We start from the raw sequence: 224 nt of genomic DNA, 5'->3' as shown, positions 1-224 counted from the left end.
AGAGGGTTAGAGAAAGGGAGAGGAAGGAAGGGGTATGGCGTTGGGGAGAAAGGGGGAGGGAGGAAAGGGTATGAGGTTGGTGGTAAAAGGGGGAAGGTGGGGGATAGGAAGGTAAGGAGGAGGAGGAATGATGGAGAGAAAAAAATAGATGTTTCAAAGGCAGCGAAAAAAAAATAGTAACACAAAAAGCGTGAAATGGAAGCAAAGGGATTTGATCTAAAAGG

The sequence above is a fragment of the Penaeus monodon genome, chromosome 23 (genome assembly GCF_015228065.2).
Source record: "Penaeus monodon isolate SGIC_2016 chromosome 23, NSTDA_Pmon_1, whole genome shotgun sequence".
NCBI lineage: Eukaryota > Metazoa > Arthropoda > Malacostraca > Decapoda > Penaeidae > Penaeus > Penaeus monodon.
The sequence above is the reverse complement of the archived record's forward strand: the minus strand, read 5'-3'. Positions refer to the sequence as shown.